Here is a 7,387-nt window from a genome sequence, read left to right on the forward strand (position 1 = left end):
TTGCTGGATCAAAGGGTTTGCCAATTCTGCTTTTTAGAGAGTTCTTTTCCTCAATGAATTTTTGTTCCTCTTTTACCATTAGTTCAATTCTGTTTTTAAGGTGTTATTTTTGGGGCTTGAGGTTAGGTTTTTTTGCTTTTTTGGAGGGGGGAAGGCAGGGAATTTGGGGTTAAGTGACTTGCCCAAAGTCACACGGCTGGCAAGTGTTAAGTGACAGAGACCAGATTTGAACTCAGGTCCTCCAAGGTGTTATTTTCTTCAGTATTTTTTGCACCTCTTTTTACCAAGCTGTTAATTCTCTTTTCATAATTTTGTTTCCCTCATATTTCTTTTCCCAATTTTCCCTCTTATCTCTTTCTTTAACTTATCTCTTATCTTATCTCTTTCTCTAACTCTTCCAGGAATTCTTGCTGGGCTTGGGTCCAATTAGCATTTTTCTTTGAGGCTTTGTTTGTAAATGTTTTTACACTATTGTCTTCTGAGTTTTGTGCCTTGGTCTTCCCTGCCACCACCTTTTTGTGGTCAGGTCTTTTGTTGTTTTTGTTGTTTGCTCATTTTTCCAGCCTATTTCTTGAAATTGAACTTTATGTTAAAGTTGGGTTCTGCTCACTTGGGGTTGGGGAGGCACTGTCACAAGCCTCAGGTTTTTTTGTGATGTTGTTTTCAAAGTTAGTTCTGAGGATCTTCAAATATTTGGTACCTCCAAGGTAGTGTGATCCAGGAAAAGGTGTGCTCTCTGTTTTCCTGGTCTGAGTTCTGGTCTTTATCCAGGAAGGGACCCTGTTCCCTTGCAGCCACAAGTGTTAATGTTCCTCTTAACTCTGGGACTGTGACCAGGTCTCCTGTTCCCTTGTGGCAAACACAAGTATTCCTCCATGCCATGAAATTCTGGCCCAGAACTGTGTATGGGCAATAAGATTTGCCAAACAGCACCAGTTGCACCCAGTGCCAGCAAATGATCCCCTGTAATCTCTTTCTGACATGTTTCTGACCCCTTTAGTGTCTGTGTACTGGGAGTTCCTGAAGCTGCTGCTAGTCCTGTTGAGGCCGCCCCTAAAGCCCACAGCTGATGCTGCTACTGTGCTCTGGCCAGCCTCCACCCTGTCTCCTGCAGGAGACATCTATGTTGTCTTAGGCTGGAAAAATGTCTGACTCTGATCTTTTATTGAATCTGCTATTCCAAAAATCTATCTGAGGCCTTATTTTAAAGTTGTTTGGAGGGGAATATTGAGAGAGTTCAGCTGGGTTGCCACCTATACTCCTCCACCTTGACTCTGCCCTCCACTGGAATTCTAACAACTCTTTCTGATGAGATCGCCTCCTTTTATTCAACTGTTAGTTCAGTGCTCTGCACATAGTAGGTACTTAATATTTTTTGTTGATTGGGTTGAATTTATCTCAGCTAACCTTTACTTCCTGTAATCCTTGCCCCGCTCTGCTTGACTGCCAACTATTTCATAAACATTTGCATTTGCCAATAGGGGACCTGCCCTGGAGACACCAATGGAAAGTTGGCATCTGGTATTATTCTTGTCTCTGAAAATTTTCACAGGGAACAGAGGGACTGGAGAGTGGTATTTCAAAGTGCCCACCTATAAAGTTCTATTGTGCTGTGGTGCAGAAATTAAGGAGCCCTGAGGCATGAGAGAGAAGACAGCTACATCTGTCACACTGAAAGACAGGTCCTTGTCACTCTCAAATGAAATAAAACCTTTCAGAATGCCTAAATGGAGCATTTAACCATGTGGTTTTGCCTCACCATGAAACAGACACAGCTCCCCAAAGAACAATGTCAGAAAACATCTGAAGGACCATTCAGAGGCCTAGTAATCTGCTATAGTTGGGGATCAAGATAGCTACTCAGGGGGTGACTTCTAACCCAATATCCACAATAGAATAGAAGGATAAAGAAAATCCTTCCCTTTCATATTGGCAAATCTGAGGGATATCTCAGAGGTCATATAGCCCAACCCACTCATTTTACACATGAGGCCAGAGTCTGTGACCTGCTTCAGGTCACAAATATAATAAATCACAGAACCAGAATTTGAATTTATGTCCCCTTACTTCAAGCCTAGCTTTCTTTTGCACCACTGTATACTGATTTTCCTCTCTGGTAGTATTCTGCTTCAAAACAGGTAGGATTAGGGAGGTGGGGATTTCTAGGAAATGGGTCAGCTAGGTGGTGCAGTAGATAGAGCACTGGGCTTGGAATCAGGAATCATATTCATGAGTTCAAATCTGGCTTCACACACTTACTAGCTGCATGACCCTGGGCAAGTCACTTAACCCCATTTGTTTCAGTTTCCTCTTCTGTAGAATGAGTTGGAGAAGGAAATTGCAAACTGCTCTGATAGTTTTGCTAAGAAAATCCCCAAAAGAGTCACAAAGACTTGAACACTAATGAAAAATAACTCAACAACAGCTCCTAGAAAATATGATCTTTAGTTGCACCTACCTGGGTTGAGAAATGACATCACCTTAGACAGAAGGAGAAAGCTGGCTTCATAAACTTCAGTAGAACAAAAGGATGAAAGTAACCTTAGAGATTATCTAATTCAACCTCCTTGTTTTTATAGATGAGGAAACCACGGCCTGGAGCAGTGAAAGGACTTGCCCAACATCACTTAGATAATAAATGTTATTCTTGGGATTTGAATCCTGAAATTCAAATCCAGTGTATTCCCCATTACATCTTGCTTAAGGATCCTCCTTTTCATAGGTGTACAAAGCTAAAAAGTCCTACAGAAGATTATTTTGTGAACTTAGAAATGTTGGGTGGGCAGAGTGGATAAAACACTAGACTGAGGACAGAAAGACTTGGGTCCGTGATCTTATTCTGTTAATATTCAGCCAGATGACCTTGGGTGAGGGTAGCACCAATTCAATGTTCACAGTGCCAATGGTCACTATAAATCTGCCTGCTCAATCGTAAAATATAACAATCTATATAGAATAAAGAAGCAAAACATTTATTCAGACACCAGAAAACTGAATCCCCAAACCAGCAAGCCAATTCCATCATAGTAGCAAAGAAGTTAATAAGCCATAACAGCACAGAGAGCCACAGCATCCTTTAGCCTTCCCACAAACCAACATTTACCCACAAGCCTAACTATCTCCCTTGGATTTGTCCTCTCCTCCCTCCAATCTAGCTGCTCTGACTCCCAACTTTCTGTGGGCTTTGCTCCATCTTTCAGCAAACTCCTCCCACCACAGGTTCCATGTGATTACATTCAGCCTGTTATGGGGTAGGGTATATGTTCAAAGCAGGAAAGGTCTTCAAATTCCCTTAGGCTTATTAAGGGGCAGGCAAGATCTTCAAATTCTCGTTACCTTAACAGTAAGTCACTTGACTTTTCCATGAAATGGAGATTGATAAAGGCTCACTTTTTAAAAACAAATTTATTTATTTTTAATATTCATTTTTTAAAAATTAAGAGTTCTAAATTCCCTTCCTTTCTCTAGTCTCTCTCCCATCGATTGGGAAGTCAAGCAATATGATACCGTGTTTCCCCGATAATAAGACACTGTCTTATTAAATTTTTGGACAGAAAAATACCAGAGGGCTTATTTTCAGGGGAGGGCTTATTTTAATGAACATTGACAGCAATTTTAATAAACAGGTAAATGTGAACAAAAAAATGTACCTTTATTCAATAAGCAAATCACTGGGGAAGAACAGGATGATGTGCTCACTGCTGCAGCTCTGATTGGATGCAGCTCGTAGCACGGCATGCGTTTCACCCGGGGGGGGACGGTGCATACAGAGGGTACTGTAATGTAGCGTGTAGCACAGGGGATCACCTTCACTACAGTAGCAATCTCAATAGGGCTTATTTTCAGGGGAGGGCTTATTTTAGAGGAATCTTACACAGTAAGGGGAGGGCTTATTTTCAGGATAGGTCTTATTATCGGGGAAACACGGTATCAATTACACATGTGAGATGATGAAGAAATATTTACATATTAGCCATGTTGCAAAAAAAAAAGCAAGAAAATAAGGTGAAATATATTTCAATCTTCACACAGAGATAATAAATTCTCTCTCCTGAGATGGAGAGCATTTTTCATCATGAATCCTTCAGAGGTATCTTGGATCATCATATTGATCAGAATAGCTAAGTTTAATAAAGACTCACTTCTAAGAATTCAAGTTACTTTGGAATAGCGATTATTTACAAAACACTTTTCTCCTGAAAACTCTGCAGACAGGTGTATAAGTGGGATTCCATTTTACAAGCGTGGCCCAGAGAGGCTAAGAGACAAACAGGGGAAGCTTCATTACAGCTGGGATTTGAATCCAGGTCTCCTGACTCTAGGTGTTAGGGACTCTTTCCGCTATGTTGTGCATCTGTCTACTTGTGCTACTTATTTCATGGGGTTGCTGTGAATAAACAAATAATTTGTAATTTCAAATGATAAATTATGCATATAAATTATAAAGTACAGTGGGGGTTATACCTATGCCTCTAGCTGGGGAGCACTAGCCCTTGTTTCTGGTCAGCCTTGCCCATCAAGCCAAGACCAAGTGCCAAATGTGGCAGAGGTGATTAGTGGCAACGGTAATCATGTCAGGGTTTTTGTTCTTTTGCTTTGAGGAAATGATGTTTGTGGGACAAAGAAGGAGGAGGCAAGAAAAGAGGATGATGGAATAATGTTGCCAGAGTGCCCATTTGTGTTTCCTCTAACCAATGGACAAGTAGAGAAGATTCACCCAAAGGGATCCACATCTATTGTACTTCATAAGGTGTGTAGAGAAGTGTGAGGTGAAAGGTAACTAAGCTGGCCAACCCAAGATCACTCAGAACCGAGGAGGAGAAATATGCCACCAGTTCCTGACTTCACTTGACTGTGATCATCCTGGAGGTGGTGAATGTGGAAGCATCAAGAATAGTTGCTAGCATGATTAATGTGGAAATCTGTTTAATGTGAATGTATATGTATATGTAAAGCTTATATCACATCTCACACCATCTTGGAAAGGGAGGAAAGAAGGGAGGGAGAGAAAACTTAAAACTCAAAATCTTATGAAAGTGAATGTTGAAAACTAAAAATAAATTAATTAATTTATAGACAAACAAAAACTAAATCAAACCAAACCAAACCAAACAAACCAAAAGAATGGTTGCTAAATCCAAAGTCTGAGACACTGAAACTCCCAATGGCAGTGGTTGAGTCTAAAATCTTAACAGCATTAGGAAAATCCAGGGCTTAGGGGGTGCCTATAAGTTGTAGGTGGTCTGGGACTGCGAATTTTTTTTAAAAAATCTTTTGATTGCATTCTTCTTACCGTTGGTAATGAGAATAAAAACTGTAAAAAGTTCAGCCATGGTTATATAGTCATCTCCATTGTACACATTCACCTAACAGGGATCTATTGAATGGAAATGTACTATAAGAGAACTTGAAATTTTCTCAGTGGGTAAGGGCTTGATTTATTAGAGACTAATTGAATAAATTCATAAAATTAATACTTCTAAATTAGTAATGAAATAAGAACTTCCACCTACAATAGGGGTAGAACTAGGAAGAAAGGTAGCAGAACATCTGGCCTTTCTTCCAAGTGCTCTTGTTAAAGTCAAATGTATAATTGCCTGGGTGAACAGGGAACTGCCCATCTCCCTTTATTGAGAACGAGATCAGGCTATTGACCAGAAGTGCCCCCCAGTGGACTAAAAGAGTATTAAATACATTTGAAGTTGGTTGGCTTGATTTTGAAGGAGGTGGGAAACTGGAATCTTACATTCAGACTGAACCTAAGAAGGGAAGAAATTGAGTCCCATAAAGCCTAAATGATTAGGGGCAGCTAGGTGGTGCAGTGAATAGAGGTTCTGGAGTCAGGAGGACCTAAGTTCAAATCCATCCTCAGACACTTACCTTGGACAAGTCACTTAACCCCAATTGCCCTGCCCTCTGCCCTCCAAAAAGCAAAAAAAAAAAAAAAGACTAAATGACTTGACCAAGATCATACATATAGCTTGTTAGTGCTTAGGAGGAGAGGAGAATTAGGCTTTTATTTTTTTGTATAGTGTTTGTTAAAGCTCAGGAAGACCCTAGTTGGTTCCAGATCAGTGTCTACCTCATGATTAGATTTAAACTTTAGTGTTAGGGTAGGAGCAATATCTACTACTAATTTTTAAAAAAACCAAGAGGGTCCCTGCCACATGGGAGGAAGGAACGGAACAAGCATTTATTAAGCACCTACTATGTGCCAGGTATTGTGCTAAGCATTTTATAAATATTATTTCATTTGATCCTAACAACAACCCTAGGAGATATTGAGGCAAAGAGAAGTCAAGTGACTTGCCCAGGGTCACACAGCTAGTAAGTGTCTGAGGCCAGATTTGAACTCATATCTTCCTGACTTTAAGCCAGTCAGTCAACAAGCATTCATTCAGTAATTACTACATACTAGGCACTGTGCCAAGCCCTAAGGATATTTAAAAAAAAAAACATGGTGACTACCATCAACAAACTCACACTCTAATGGGGAAGAAAGCTTACAAAAATCATACAAGATAGTGTTCTAACCACTATGCTACCAAGCTGCCTCTAGAGTACCTGAAGGGGAGTGATATGAAACAAGGCCAAAAAGATCATTTGTAGCAGACTTTGAATACTATACCAAGATCATAGGATCATAGATTTAGAGACAGAAGAGACCTTAGAAGTTATCTAGTAAAATCTGCCCATTTTACAGATGAGGAAACTGAGGCTCAGACTAGAAGTGAAATGACTTGCCCAAGGTCACAAAGGTAATGGGGACAGAGCTAGATGGTGAACCCAAGTCATTTGACTCCAAATCCAAGACCTTGTTTTTTCTTTTAGGCTGAAGGGCAGGAAGACAAATACAGAATAGAGAAAAGAAACAAAAACACATCATAAACCTAAATATTGGAACTTAAATACAAAGAAAGGGGGGAAAAGCATGCTGTGTGCACAGCAGAACATAAAAGAGGAGTCAAAATACATAACAATAAATTTTCATTTCAAGAAAGACTGTATGATAAATAATTGTCCATCTTTGCTTCCTTGTGAGTTCTCTTTTGTTCTCTGCTGTGCACTTTTTTACTTTGTTCTTTTGTTTTCCCTCCCTGAACCCAAGGCCTTTTACCAGACTTTATCTTATCTTGCTAGTTCCCAACATTTTCAAGAATGACTGCTTTTAAAAATTGTTTATTGATGTTTATTTCTCTTTTTATCACATTTATTTCTGAACCTGTCCCTCCTACCTAGTAAGCCACCTGCTTTTGCAGCAGTGATTTAAGAAGAATAAATTGGGGAGAAAAAAATTATTTTTTTTAGCAAAATCAATCACTGACCACAGAGGAACCTTTGAAACACCAAAAAAATGTTATGACCCCTTATTTGATGGCTGTTGTGT

Source organism: Petaurus breviceps, unplaced genomic scaffold (genome assembly GCF_028583685.1).
Source record: "Petaurus breviceps papuanus isolate PSGF00001 unplaced genomic scaffold, PetGlider_PUasm1.0 175, whole genome shotgun sequence".
NCBI classification, from domain to species: domain Eukaryota; kingdom Metazoa; phylum Chordata; class Mammalia; order Diprotodontia; family Petauridae; genus Petaurus; species Petaurus breviceps.